General features: G+C 37.5%; 1 protein-coding gene across 2 annotated transcripts in view; it reads left to right on the plus strand.

Moving 5' to 3' along the window:
• Positions 1-15,028, plus strand: part of Prkg1 (protein kinase cGMP-dependent 1) — a 1,217,686-nt gene that overhangs the window by 192,319 nt on the left and 1,010,339 nt on the right. The window lies entirely within an intron of this gene.

The raw sequence follows: 15,028 nt of genomic DNA on the forward strand, positions 1-15,028 counted from the left end.
CCTGTGAGATAAAAGACTTACTCTAACAGTGAATACTTATAATATTATATTATACTAAAAATTAATTTTATGGTTTTCTAAAGTATACATCATATTTCAGTGTTCTTTGCAACAGCACATTTCCCCCCTTGTGCTCAGAATATAGACTTTTCTTGACATAGCTAAACTGCTGAACTAGGTCTCTGTCTCTTTGTGCTTTATGTTACAAGCTCTAGTCATTTGGTTTCAGATGTCAGGTGGAGAAATGGCCAAAGAACTAAAAGCCATAAATCCTGGGGGTTTAATCCAGATCCACCCGTTAAGCAGCTGTGTACCCAGATAGACATGATGGAAATAATCCTCTTTACGATTTGTCTATTTTGTTTCTCAACTTTGTAGATGACATCATCCTTTCTCTGTAAAAATCTGCCCAGAGTGCAAACCAGGGGCCATTCAATCACAAACTCTGTCCTGTCTATCAGTCCTCTGTTCTTAACTGTCCCTGTCTGACCTGGCTTTAATTCATGCTTCCATCATTTCTTGCCTGAATTTCCTAACATTTCATCTCAACCATTCTGTACTTGAGCTTATCCTGGTTTTCTGCATTCTCTACATAATCACATAATCATGAGCTTGTTATCTTTGAAATGTGTTAGTGTAGAAGGTACCATGATTCACATGTCCAGTGCCCTTCTGTGGTTAAAGATGCAAACCCCTTGGGATAGAAGACCCCAATGAAATGAAGTCAGCTGAGTTTACAACTTGGCAGATGTGGGCCTGAATTCAGACCAATGTAGGAAGTTATGTAAGCTTTGAGGAATGTTCTAGATACATTCATTTTTTCCATCTCCTCTCTTGTCAGCGTCAAGTCTTGTGCCTGACATGTGGGAGGGAACACTTGCCCTGCTTCCACTCAATTCTGCATGGCCTGTTCCATGAGTATGCGTAATCTTTCTGTGTTCATTATATCTATGGCAGTTCATATTTCCTCTGCTTTAATTAGATGCTTTTAAATGCTGCTGTTCTTTGGAAACAGCTAATGTATCTGTCCTAAGAAGTCTGTTATCTCCCACTTGAGCAGGACCTAACATCCACTGTGCCCTCCCTATAGCACCTTAGCCTGGTTGAGTTTTATTAATTCTATGCCAACAACTTATTGATTCAGGAACTAGTAATTTTGCATATTCTCTATGCTAGGCCCTGTTCTAAGGATGGTGGTTATAGCATGGAAAGCAACACACAGTTGTAGTTCTACGCTTTATATGTTGCAACAGAGGCAATACATAACAGAGAAGCATATGTGTGCAACAGATGTTATGAATACCAAGCATAGAGGTAGTACCTCAAACAGTAGGTAGAAGAAAGCCTAGATGTGCTACATGGGATAGTCAAGATGGATGTCTTTGTAGGCTGATCATTGAGCAGAGACATAATTGAGTTTATGATGGGGATAGGAAGATCATAGAGAATAAAAGTGTGCTATGTTCTAGACGAGGTTTTGAATTACATATTCAAATAACAGCATGGATAGCAGAGTAGTTGGAAGAAGTTGGTGATTATGGGGGTGAGCATAAGAAATCAGTGACATGGCAGAGCTCAGATTGTATCATAGGCCATTCGGATGTCTTTATAATGCTATATAATATTATATAGCTTATAATTCTCTACAGTATGACTAATAAGAAGCCTATATCATGTATGGAAAGTAATATTTTTAATGGCAGGAAGGAAGCTGTGATGTTAATGAGAAATTTTTGAAATAGCAATGATCTTGGTTTTGAATTAAGGATTAAAAGAATAAAGATATTTTTAAAATGTCAACCTTAGAGTCTCCTTTGAAAGCTCAGCCAATAGTTTTTGCTAGTTCATTGGATTGATTGATTGATAGTATTTCACGAGAGGAAGTAAAGAGTGAAGGACTCCAAATTTTGGCTTAAATAATTGGAATAATGAAACCATGTTATATACAGAAATTTAGATGATTAATGGAAATAACCCTACCAGACAGTATCTGGTACACAGTTGTGTTATTATTTATTGTTTTGGGGCTAGACTAAATTATAATAATGACAAGCTACTGAAATGAGTTCTTTCTTCTTGAGTAGAAACTTATTTCTGTTTTATGTGGGATACTAGGAGTAAGCGGAGGAGGCTGGTTGCACGGCTACACCTCATGCAGTGATTCAGGTGTCTAGGTCCCCAAACACTCTGCTGGGTGTATAGTTGAATCCAGATCACCAGCTCTTTGATGCTGCATCCCAACGGAATGGGAAATAAGGAAAGACAGAGCAGGCAGCCTTGTGCTTAAAGTCACACACTTTATCTGTTTTGAGTCCTTTCTCCAGTATTTACTTACAGAAAGCCTAGACAAGAATATTCTTTACAAAGGAACCACCTGCTTAGTGACATTATAAAGTTCCCTCTCCAACATGAAGAAAGACAGGTTGAATTCTAGGGAACGTTATGTCATCCTTGACTATCTCTTATAAGATAAGCAATCTACAATTAGAACTATGTTCTATACAGCCTTAGGAATTGCCACCATGCCTGTGCACGAGTGTGTGCTCACTACATGCAAGTCCCTTTAATATACATTATTTCATGCTTGATATTGTATGACTTTTAAACTTTTGAGTTAATTAGATACCCCATTTTTATAAGTCATGGGATGTTTAATATACCTTTGTCAGCAACGTTGGACAGCTACAACTTTTCAATAAACTTGATGTTCATTGAACATCAGTGCTCATATTCATTCTTGCTTCTGAATGAACAAGTCACGATGACTTATCATTTATGCTTCTGCAGAGTATTTATGTCACACATTTGCTTCCACATAACAATTTCAGAAGCCACCATCAGTGATGAAGGAGTGAGTCACTGCGTACAATAAAACTGCATCACCTATTCCAAAATGCCAAATTCTGTACATGCTGCTACTATCTTCGTATTATTTAGCTTAAGGTACAAGGATATAATTTTGAAAGGTTAATAAAACAATACTTCATTTTAAAATTACATTTTAAAATATAGTATTAACATTTACTCTTTTAGGTAAAGTTAGAATTTAACAAGAAAATTGATATAATTGGTAAAACATTGAATGCTTAGAAAAATGATTAATAAAATGTAGGAGATCTATTTCCCTGGAGAGGTTGGGTTTATTCTTATAATATACTCATACAACATGAAATAAGAGTGTCTTATTGTTTTATATTTTTGAAAATTGGTCTTAATTTCTTCCCAAGATTAATCAGTCTATCTATCATCTATGTAAATGAACAATTTTATGACATTCTAATCTTGGAAAACCACACATCATTTTCTAAACCTGCTCAATGTTAGTCTTAACCTTTGAGTATTTATTTACAAGAATTCATTCTGTGGCTAAGATCAAAAATTCAGGTGACAGCAGATGCTGGCGAGGATGTGGAGAAAGAGGAACACTCCTCCATTGTTGGTGGGATTGCAAGCTTGTACAACCACTCTGGAAATCAGTCTGGCGGTTCCTCAGAAAAATGGGCATAGTACTACTGGAGGATCCAGCAATACCTCTCCTGGGCATATATCCAGAAGATGTCCCAACCGGTAAGAAGGACACATGCTCCACTATGTTCATAGCAGCCTTATTTATAATAGCCAGAATCTGGAAAGAACCCAGATGCCCCTCAACAGAGGAATGGATACAGAAATTATGGTACATTTACACAATGGAGTACTACTCAGCTATTAAAAAGAATGAATTTATGAAATTCCTAGCCAAATGTATGGACCTGGAGGGCATCATCTTGAGTGAGGTAACACAATCACAAAGGAACTCACACAATATGTATTCACTGATAAGTCGATATTAGCCCAAAACTTAGGATACCCAAGATATAAGATACAATTTGCTAAACGCATGAAACTCAAGAAGAATGAAGACCAAAGTGTGGACACCATGCCCCTTGTTAGAATTGGGAACAAAACACCCATGGAAGGAGGTACAGAGACAAAGTTTGGAGCTGTGATGAAAGGATGGACCATCTAGAGACTGCCATATCCAGGGATCCATCCCATAATCAGCTTCCAAACGCTGACACCATTGCATACACTAGCAAGATTTTGCTGAAAGGACCCAAATATAGCTGTCTTTTGTGAGACTATGCCAGGGCCTAGCAAACACAGAAGTGGATGCTCACAGTCTGCTATTGGATGTATCACAGGGCTCCCAATCGAGAAGCTAGAGAAAGTACCCAAGGAACTAAAGGGATCTGCAACCCTATAGTTGGAACAACATGATGAACTAACCAGTACCCCGGAGCTCTTGACTCTAGCTGCATATGTATCGAAAGATGGCCTAGTCGGTCATCACTGGAAAGAGAGGCCCATTGGACTTGCAAACTTTATATGCCCCAATATAGGGGAATGCCAGGGCCAAAAGAATGGGAATGGGTGGGTAGGGAAGTGGGGGGGTATGGGGGACTTTTGGGATAGCATTGGAAATGTAATTGAGGAAAATATGTAATAAAAAATATTAAAAATTAAAAAAAAGAAAGCCAGAAGATCCTGGACAGATGTTATGTAGACACTAAGAGAACGCAAATGCCAGCCCAGGCTGCTATACCCAGCCACTCTTTCAATTACCTTAGATGAAGAAACCAAAGAATTCCACCACAAAACCAAATTCACACATTAACTTTCCATGAATCCAGCCCTTCAAATGATAATGACAGAAAAAAAAATACAAGGACAGAAACCACATCCAAGAAAAAGCAAGAAAGTAATCCTTCAACAAACCTAAAAGAACACAGCCACAAGAACAGAATGCCAACTTTAAAAACAAAAATAATGGGAAGCAACAATTACTTTTCTTAATATCTCTTAATATCAATGGATTTATCTTCCCAATAAAAAGACATAGACTAACAGACTGGCTACAGAAAGAGGAACCAATATTTTGCTGCTTACAGGAAACCAATCTCAGGGAAAAAGACAGACACTACCTCAGAATGAAAGGATGGAAAACAATTTTCCAAGCATATGGTCTGAAGAAACAAGCTGGAGTAGCCATTCTAATATCTAATAAAATCAATTTCAAACCCAAAGTTTTTAAAAAAAGACAAGGAGGGGCACTTCATACTCATCAAAGTAAAATCTTATAAGAGGAACACTCAATTCTGAATATCTATGCTCCAAATACAAGGACAGCCACATTCATTAAAGAAACTTTAGTAAAGCTCAAAGCACACATTGCACCTCACGCAATAATAGTGGGAGACTTCAACACACCACTTTCACCAATGGACAGATCATGGAAACAGAAACTAAACAGGGACACAATGAAACTAACAGAAGTTATGAAACAAATGGATCTAACAGATATCTACAGAACATTTTATCCTAAAACAAAAGGATATACCTTCTTCTCAGCACCTCACGGGACCTTCTCCAAAATTGAGCATATAATTGATCACAAAACAGGCCTCAACAGATACAAAAATTTTGAAATTGTCCCATGTATCCTATCAGATCACTATGGACTGAGGAATACTGAATGGCTGAGAAGTACCTGAAAAAATGTTCAACATCCTTAATCATCAGGGAAATGCAAATCAAAACAACCCTGAGATTCCACCTCACACCAGTCAGAATGGCTAAGATCAAAAATTCAGGTGACAGCAGATGCTGGCGAGGATGTGGAGAAAGAGGAACACTCCTCCATTGTTGGTGGAATTGCAAGCTTGTACAACCACTCTGGAAATCAGTCTGGCAGTTCCTCAGAAAATTGGACCTAGTACTACCCCAGGATCCTGCAATACCTCTCCTGGGTATATATCCAGAAGATGTCCCAACCGGTAAGAAGGACACATGCTCCACTATGTTCATTGCAGCCTTATTTATAATAGCCAGAATCTGGAAAGAACCCAGATGCCCCTCAACAGAGGAATGGATACAGAAAATGTGGTATATTTACACAATGGAGTACTACTCAGCTATTAAAAAGAATGAATTTATGAAATTCCTAGGCAATGGATGGAACTGGAGGGCATCATCCTGAGTGAGGTAATCCAATCACAAAAGAACTCACACAATATGTATTCACTGATAAGTGGATATTAGTCCAGAAACGTAGAATAACCAAGATATATGATACAATTTGCAAAACACAGGAAACTCAAGAAGAATGAAGACTAAAATGTGGACACTTGGCCCCTTCTTAGAATTGGGAAGAAAACACCCATGGAAGGAGTTACAGAGACACAGTTTGGAGCTGAGACTAAAGGATGGACCATCTAGAGACTACCATATCCAGGGATCCATCCCATAATCAGCCTCCAAACGCTGACACCATTGCATACACTAGCAAGATTTTGCTGAAAGGACCCAGATATAGCTGTCTCTTGTGAGACTATGCCAGGGCCTAGCAAACACAGAAGTGAATGCTCACAGTCAGCTACTGGACGGATCACAGGGCCCCCAATGGAGGACCTAGAGAAAGTAACCAAGGAGCTAAAGGGATCTGTAACCCTATAGGTGGAACAATATGAACTAATCAGTACCCCAGAGCACATGTCTCTAGCTGCAAATGAATCAGCAGATGGCCTAGTTGGCCATCAGAAGAAAGAGAGGCCTGGTCGTGCAAACTTTATCTGCCTCAGTATGGGGGAATGCCAGGGCCAAGAAGTGGGAGTGGATGTTTGGTGGAGTGATTGGGGGAGTGTGTGGTGGACTTTTTGAATAGCATTGGAAATGTAAATGAAATAAATACAGAATAAAAAAATAAAGAAAATTTTATAAAAAAAAGAAAAAAAAAAAGAAAAAGAATTCATTCCGAAGTTCATATATCAAATATATGTACTTTATTAATGAAATTTTCTTCAAATGATTAAATAAAGATATGGATGTTCAAGAGTGGCTTTAGTCTATCATAATCTGCGTTCTATATGAGAAAAAACCAAACCAAACCAAAAACAAAAAAATACAAAAAACCTTGTCGAAATTTCTCAGTGCTTAACTTTTATACAGCAAATACTATTTTATTGACAATCACTAGGAATTCTGATGGAATACTTTATGTAGTCTGTTACACCACAACTTTACAATTCTAAGAGCTCCATTCACAAATTTGTACACGTGTAAAAATGTGCCACATATACAGGCAGATGGACAAACCTATATTCAGTTTATGTCTCATCTTCAATTTTATTGTCTTACAATTTTAGCTGATAATAAAATATACAGCTTCTAAAGAACTTTCAGTTGAGAGTTATTAAGTATCCAGTTAATTCTGAAAATTACCTTCCCATTTTCCCTCAAGATGAAACTGTCATTCATTCAATTAAAAAAAAAATCCTACATTTAGGCTTCTAAGCATCCCAAAGCCTCTGTTGAGACTTCATAAGCCCTCGCTTGAAAATGTGTTTGTTTGATCTAGCATATTATCATTTGAACTTTGAAAAATTTCAATTAAGATTCTTATAGTTGGTGTGTATATGTGTGTGTGTGTGTGTGTGTGTGTGAGAGAGAGAGAGAGAGAGAGAGAGAGAGAGAGTGAGTGTGTGTGTAAATTCTCAAGTTTTAAAGGTGTTTTCAGAGAAATATATGCAAATTTCTCAGCATTATAGAAACATTGCCCTATGTGCTCAAGGGATGATTCAGCTAAACATCATGCCAAGAAAATTAGAAAAACATTTACTAAAATGTTTAGCTTTCCATTTCTTATAATATTTGCCTATAACTAAATAGAAACCTAATTTGGCAAACTTCTCTCATGCATGAGAAATGCATTTCTTCACGACACCAAAATATCCCTCCCTAAAATTTCCCTGCTATTTAGTCAAATTGCTAGATATAAAAGGATTTCAGAGAGGCCAAGCCTTTCTTGAGACACGATTGGATGAAGTACATAAATCAGACTGCATTTCCTATAAATTTTGAGAGAACTGAGTTTCACGAAACCTTAAACTATTGTGAGTGTTTTCCTTCTTTTTAAAGTAAGTCAACTTTTTTTTTTACACTGTCATTAACTGATGTGTTATCTTAGTACACCATACTAGTTCTGGGCTTTTACTGCTCAATTAAATGTAATTTTATCATTTTCTTGTATACATGTAAGAAATACTTCATGATGATCAGATATTGTGATGTATGTATACATACTGAAGTTATTTCTCTAATGAAGCATATTCTTAATTTCTTTGGTCATTTCTTTTTTTTTTATTACGTATTTTCGTCAATTACATTTCCAATGCTATCCCAAAAGTCCCCCATACCCTCCCCCCACTCCCCTACTCACCCATTCCCACTTTTTAGCATCCTTAATCATCAGAGAAATGCAAATCAAAACAACCCTGAGATTCCATCTCACACCAGTCAGAATGGCTAAGATCAAAAATTCAGGTGACAGCAGATGCTGGCGAGGATGTGGAGAAAGAGGAACACTCCTCCATTGATGGTGGGATTGCAAGCTTGTACAACCACTCTGGAAATCAGTCTGGCAGTTCCTCAGAAAATTGGACCTAGTACTACCGGAGGATCCCGCAATACCTCTCCTGGGCATATATCCAGAAGATGTCCCAACCGGTAAGAAGGACACATGTTCCACTATGTTCATAGAAGCCTTATTTATAATAGCCAGAAGCTGGAAAGAACCCAGATGCCCCTCAACAGAGGAATAGATACAAAAAATGTGGTGCATTTACACAATGGAGTACTACACAGCTATTAAAAGGAATGAATTTATGAAATTCCTAGGCAAATGGTTGGACCTGGAGGGCATCATCCTGAGTGAGGTAACACAATCACAAAAGAACTCAAATGATATGTACTCACTGATAAGTGGATATTAGCCCAGAAACTTAATATACCCGAGATATAAGATACAATTTGCAAAACACATGAAACTGAAGAAGAAGGAAGACCAAAGTGTGGACACTGTGCCCCTTCTTAGAATTAGAAACAATCACCCATGGAAGGAGTTACAGAGACAAAGTTTGGAGCTGAGACAAAAGGATAGACCATCTAGAGACTGCCATATCCAGGGATCCATCCCATAATTAGCCTCCAAATGATGACACCATTGCATACACTAGCAAGGGTTTGCTGAAAGGACCCTGATATAGCTGTCTCTTGTGAGACTAAGCCGGGACCTAGCATATACATAAGTCGATGCTCACAGTCAGCTATTGGATGGATCACAGGGCCCCTAATGGAGGAGATAGAGAAAGTATCCAAGGAGCTAAAGAGATCTGCAACCCTGTAGGTGCAACAACATTATGAACTAACCAGTACCCCGGAGCTCTTGACTCTAGCTGCATAAGTATCAAAAGATGGCCTAGTAGGCCATCACTCTAAAGAGAGGCCCATTAGACACGCAAACTTTACATGCCCCAGTACAGGGGAAAGCCAGGGCCAAAAAGTGGGAATGGGTAAGTCAACTTCTTAACTTGGAGCTCTTCTCTTAAATGACTCTTGTAACAATGGAAGCACTAGGTATCTTGTTCTGCTCAGTCGCCCTTGTTCCCAAGGCTCAGGGCATTGAGCTCCTCTCAGACAGATTCTTAACATAGGAAATATACAAGTCAATGAAAAACTAAGATGTTCTCACCAGAAAACTACGCAAGTCAAGGACATGTTTATTGTCTCAATTCATAATATGTGAATTATAGAATTTATAACTTATGCATGGATATACACTAAACTAAATTCATTAATCACCATATCTTTGTGTAGTCTCTGTAGTTTCTTGTTAAAAGAAAAAAAAAAAAGAAACAGAGTAAGCGGTTGAGCAAAGTTCTAAACCTTAATAGACTTGAAATTTCCTGTAAGTAATGAATTAATGATGCCTCTTCCTCAGAGTGTGTTAGTGAAGATGGATTGACTCAATCATGAGTGTGAAATGTTTGGCAAAAGGAGATGGTGAACGGCTCTAAATGGGTACTGACTTATTTTAGCCCAGGGAATTCTAATGTTTCTCTCTTCACTATCTACATATGTGCATGTGATCCAAGGTTCTTTACAATATTCTCAAGAGTAGGAACCTGAAAAGGAAAATTATAAGTGCTATAGGGATGGAGGAAGAGGAGAAAGCATAGGAAGTAGGCAAGAAGCAGAAATACAGACACAGAGAGACAAAAGTCGAGCCCAAGTCTTCAGTCTCTGTTAAAGACCCTGGTGTCCATAGTCTCATCACTATCAATGTCAAACAGCAAACATGAAACTGGGGCGCAGAGTTGCTAATGTGTTTTTGTTAGCTGTGTTACACTACTGGGTTCGATTATACATAAATGCTTAATTATATCCATAATTTCAGAATTGCTATCTGAATTTGGCCCATATTTTAGAAATTATTTGTAAGCTATATTTCCCATCAGGCAGTTCATGGATTATAATCAATGTTAATAACACTCAATACTAAAATGCCAACACTTGTGTTTCACCTTTCAAGTTGAAACTGACATGGAACTTCTATTTGTCCTACTTCGGAACAGCATATCTAAGCTCCCACCAGTTCTCACAGCAGCATCCTCTGTGGCCATGTGCAGTGTTTGTATTTTTTTCTCTCAGTGAAGGTCGGTGTAGAATGGTGTGTTTATCTGTGCTCTGTTTGGCTTTCAGCTAGCAGTCCCTCTATTAGTTTATCAGTAAGATTAAAGATGAAGTGAGCTTTATAAAGCAGGCAATTTGTAAAAGTCAAGACTATGAACAGTGTGACTGGCAAGGTACTAATCTAGAGTCAACATGTGCCCCTAAGGACGGAGTCGGGATGGTTGCATAATGTACATGATTTCATTTATCTCATCAACTTGATAACAGATTCATTATAGAGTCACAGCTCTTTAACTTAAGGATTTCCTCCATATGTATGTTTATGCTTTACCAATAAATATATAGCAAAATCTTCTTGGTATAATACCTGTGTATTAAAAGTAAGATTTAGCAGTGGGGCCTTGTTCTCAGTTTATGGTGAGCAGTCTATAGACTTAGTAATTGCCGGGGTTGGCTGGGGATCTGTATGGCACTCATTTCACCCACAACTCAATTGGTTATAACCCAGCCCCAGTACTGGAAGCTTTGTTTGGTGACAAATGTTGTACAATCAGGATATATTGTATGAGAAAAGAATTAGTTTCAGTAAAAGGGAAAATGTGTGTATAATACAATTTAGTTTTAAAAATAATAAAAATTGGGACTCTTGATGTAATTGTTGCTATTTTGATGTAATAGTTGCTATTTATTTCCAACAAGCAGAGTTTTATACTTTCACTTAAATTGTTTTCAGTGATAAATTTATCAAAACATCACTTGTAATGTTTACACAAATGAGATACTTTCCTCCCAGAAGGTAGAAAACATGAGATCCTCATTCAAAGTCTTTCCCAGTTTTCATGGCCATAATCTCTTCCATTTAACTTCAGAGATTTCATTTCTGACAGCTGTTTTCTACGTCTCCCTGTTCCTGTTACTCAGGTTCGTTCATTGGTTCCTGAAGTATGATTCCTGCCCCATTGATGTGCAGCTTCTACACTTGGTTCCTGTAGCTTCTGGACATCTTAGAAATGAAAGTTGAGATTCTCCTGAAGACTTCTTAAGATAGATCTCTAGGGATGGGTTTCTGCAATCTGTACCCTCAGTAAGATCTCTAATTTTTGGTGATTGTTTGGGTAATTTAGCTTCCTTTTTAGCTGTATTCATAGTAAGGCCTGGGATTTGTGAGTAATCGTGGTCCTCAGATCCTAGGTGTCTCAAAAATATTTGTTGAATAAAGTGACAAATCAAAGTACACAATAAAATAATTAAGAAACACAAGCCAGCTAATTGGAAAAATAAAGAAGGTTATTTTATTTGAAAGGCTATCGTTTGGAGGCTAAATGGGATGTTCCGTTTAAATATCTGTGGGCTAGAATTAAAATATGTGAATACAAATCACAAGTAAATAATTTGATTGCAAATTATTATGGTTATTTGGCTTACATTAAACCCTTGAATTCTTATTACATACAAGCCATAATTCTACAAGCGGGTGTTATATTAATTTTTTTAGATTATATGTAATGAAAAAGATTTCCAATCCAAAACTGTTTGAATCACTTTATTCACTATGTATAGAGAGTCAAGTTGCAACTCTAAAAGATGATTATTTCAAATAGTTAATGGCCTAATAATTTATCATATATAAATACGAATCTGGCACAGTGCTGGGATAAAACAGTCAATTTCTTTAGCACATATTGTAGGCAGAAATATTTCCTTGTACTTAGCAGAATTTCTATGATAATTAATTATGATAGGAGTTAAAGTAGCAAATAGTACACAATAAAAAATGAAAAGTAGGCATTATAGTGAAACGTTGTAATACGAATGCCTGGCTTAGATTGAGCATCAGAGGGTGTTTCTCTGAAGCAAGAGTGGCATTGTTGCTGATCCAGATGGCAAAGTGTCATTTGGTCAATTGATCAAGGGAAGGGAACCTCAGGTATAGAGCCTACAGATCCCGAGCCCTAAAGCTTGGACTGGGATGGGAACAGAGCACAAACAGCAGGCCTGGTTTACACCATACATGCTATCAGCTTTCATGTAGCCCAAGGTATCTGTGATTATCATGCACGTCTGTAAATGTAATTGATATGACAGTGGAGCCAAGTTTATAGGCATGCCCAGTAGATTTAACATGGCATCAAATAATAATTTCTTAAAGTGTAGAAACTAGAAATGAGGAAACCCTCCAGGATCTGAAGTGTGGAGCTCGGATGAGTCAGTGTTGTCAGCACCCCTGAATTCACTATAATATCTGCTAGCTCCCCACTCCCCGGGCACTCTAAGAATAACCGCAATGCCAGATGGCTTGAAGCACATTTGTCTGTGATTAATGCCTCAAACTATTCCCTAACTGGATTACAGGGCCATTTCTTCTAGAAAACCTTGGATTAGAGTCTTTTCCCATCATACTTATCATTTGACATAGAATATGGGCATGCTGGGTTGATAAAGGTGGTGACATAGAGTGTGGACATGCTGGGTTGGTAAAGGTGGTGATGGTGGTGGTAGTGGTGGTAGGTAGCAGTGAATAAATTCATGAAAAAAAAAAGAGTGAGTTTCAGATAAAAATAAATTTTGATAAAGCCTTATGTTATTTCTAAGAAGCTCTTTGGAAGATCAGACTGAATAAAATGATAAATATTTGAATGTAACTGATCTTTTTTTTTTTTCCTCCTACCGTTTTATTTCTCATTTGTGTGTAAGGCTGGTCAGTGTGAGCTACTAGCAGCTACTATTCTCAAGCATACAACGGCTGCATCGTATTCCATCTGTGTTTACTATAATAAGAAGCACTACTGATGCTCACTGAATGAATGATTTGATAAATTAAAGATTTATGGCTCCAGAAACTTACGAGTGGAAGCAAGTTTGTCTTCTCAGTATGGATTTATGGATTCCATGCTATTAAACTTGAGGCAAGTCTCTTGTCTTTGCCTCTTGAGTGTGGGATCACGGACATAAGCCACCATACCTGGTTCAAAAAATATTTCTGAGCCGGGCGGCAGTGGTGCACGCCTTTAATCCCAGCACTTGGGAGGCAGAGGCAGGAGGATTTCTGAGTTCGAGGCCAGCCTGGTCTACAAAGTGAGTTCTAGGACAGCCAGGGCTATACAGAGAAACCCTGTCTCGAAAACACATGTGTGTGTGTGTGTGTGTGTGTGTGTGTGTGTATGTGTGTGTGTGTATATATATATATATATATATATATATATATATATATGCATATATATATCTTTCTGATTAAATGTGAATTCCTTCAACCCTTACTCCTATGCCATCAGCATGATTATGCTATAGGGAAAGTTGGTTTGGGCAAAACCATGTGTCAGAGTTCTTTATAAAAGAATTTGCTTTAGTAAGAGACTTAACTGAACTAAAAAAGAGAGAGAGATACTAAAATAAACATGATATATTATAATTGTTGAAGAGAGAGAGATACTGAAATAAACATGATATATTGTAATTGTTGATATGATTGCAAGAGGGAAAAAAAAGCAAATTTATGTCTTTCAAGTCCAGTGGCCTTTCTCCAACCACCATAACGTTTGGATGGATGACATTAGTCCATGAGACTAACAGACCTTAATGCAATAACGTGGTGTTCCGTATCTCAATATGGTATTATTGGACTGTAGTTTCATTTTGTATGACTTGCTATATCAATTACGGGTATTCAACATTCAGAGGGGCTTTAACTGGACCTTCATAAGCAATTCAGGGTATCACATTTTGGTGAACCATGTGTCATGAATCTATAATTGAGGCTCAGGACTTTATTGTGAGGCCCCATAGACTACTAATTATCAAGGACCATGTGAAAAGGTAATAGCATCTACAGATGTATTAGATTCATGCAGGGCATATTTCAAAGCTAGTCAAGAAGACAGTGGGATTCACCTTTGCTATCAAAAACAAAAGAAGTTATGAAATAGAAAAGAAAAACAGCCATAGATTTTTTTTTAAAAAGCTGAAACAATGCTTCAGACCAGCTTATAGGATGATGATGTTAGTATGGTGTATCAGCTGTCTCCATGTATACCTATTCAAAGTACTGATGAAAATAATATTTTCATATCTGCTCTGCATATTCAGGCAATTAGGAAACATTTATAGCTCGAAATGCAGAGTCTGTAAAATGTTGAAAACCTTTCTTTTGATTTTCCTCAGGATGTTAATATTGACATAATAGACAGTGTGTTCTTCTTGATTCACCTTTTTATTGTTTGTTTGTTTGTTTGTTTTGAGACTGTATTTTCATTACAGAATTCCCCCCTTGCCTTTCTTCTGCCCACTGAACATGGTAGCATGTTACATGAGATGCATATCCATATCCATAAATGTGTATGGTATCCTCTGCCATCACTTCCTTCTCCCTCACATTAATCACCCGTGTTTGCCTAGACAGCTTCACATTCATGTCCTGTCTATAGAGATGCTTTATGTATCTGTATAAATAGGAACTACAAATGAGAGGAAGCATATGGTATTTTTCTGAGACTGACTTAATTTGCTTAATGTGATTATCTCT

Source organism: Mus caroli, unplaced genomic scaffold, assembly GCF_978045245.1.
Source record: "Mus caroli unplaced genomic scaffold, Mus_caroli_1 scaffold_20, whole genome shotgun sequence".
Taxonomy (NCBI): Eukaryota; Metazoa; Chordata; class Mammalia; order Rodentia; family Muridae; genus Mus; species Mus caroli.